Here is a 1,299-nt window from a genome sequence, read left to right as displayed (position 1 = left end):
TAGAGAGAGAGGAGGAGGACAGGGGAGAGAGTGAGAGAGAAACAGAGAGTGTTTTTGAGAGAGTGGCTGGAGCATGGGAATTGTAGCGTAATGAATATCTGAGAACAGGAATGAGCGTTGCGCAAAAAAACCCTTCTGATTTATGAAGAAAAGTTCAATGCACTATGTTGAATGTCTAGGCCTCTTCCTGCACCACGTTACATCTTTTGTAATTTCAAGGTTGGCTGCCCTAGGCCTATAGATCATACTCTTGTTATTGTGTCAAAGATCACGCTCTAATTTGAATTCAAAACCTAACTTTTAAAGAATAAAGAAGTACATAATTTTTTAAGAAAATATTTGTGTGTCCTTGTTTCGCGTCTTTTGTTTTTGGGTGTTCTGCTTCTAGGGCAACCGGCATCAGTGATGTAGTGGTTTGGTAGGGGCCTTTGCGCTCTACGCGGGGATCGTGCCTTCATAACTTCGGCAAGCGGTTAACATTTTAATGCTCTCAGCCAGAAATCTAATCTTTTTTTTTCAGGAGAGAGAGAGAAAAACTGTTTCATACTTTATTTTAAAGTAGTTATTGTGTCTACTTTATGTATATATTATTATGCTCTTTTCAACATTTAGATTAGAATTTGAATTTTGATAACATATTTAATTAATCGAGCTCATGCAATCGGTACCGCAGGTTAAGAAACTACATTTTTTTAAAAATAATGATACTGCGCTTAATACAGTTGAACAGCTGGCCGAGGATAAATGCCTCCGTCTTTAAATCTTGGACGTGTCCCACGCAGCTCGGGGCGCCACCTCGAATCTGCCTTTAGAGTTAAGTACATGTATTATGTAAACTGTGAATGGGGGCGCAGAGCATTTACAACAGGGCTTCCAGCTGCTCTCCGCCAATTTTTCATCCTGAAATTTTGAAAATTTTGAATTAAGATAGTTTGGTAAGTTAATTTTGGTACAAGTTTCCCGGCGCTTGCAACTGCATAAAGTCTTAAATTAAAATAGATCATGACAATCTTTTGTTGAAAGAACACTACTTTTTGTTCCCTCTCTATTTACCCTCTTTAAGCCGATCTATCGTCTCCCTAGTGAGACAATGAATGCGCGTTGCTCATAGTTAAACCTGTCGATAAGTCTAATTTCGTGCCTTGTGCTGGGATATAATGATCGGTTGTTAATATTATGATAAATTACATTATATAGTTATATGTTATGCTTGTTTATCCCCCGAAAAGGATTTTCTAGTCCGGCTCCACTGTCTGTTTGGTGGACTTTTTTTTACTTCAACACTCGTGTATCTCCTCT

Source organism: Aplysia californica, unplaced genomic scaffold (assembly GCF_000002075.1).
Source record: "Aplysia californica isolate F4 #8 unplaced genomic scaffold, AplCal3.0 scaffold00044, whole genome shotgun sequence".
Lineage (NCBI taxonomy): Eukaryota > Metazoa > Mollusca > Gastropoda > Aplysiida > Aplysiidae > Aplysia > Aplysia californica.
The sequence above is the reverse complement of the archived record's forward strand: the minus strand, read 5'-3'. Positions refer to the sequence as shown.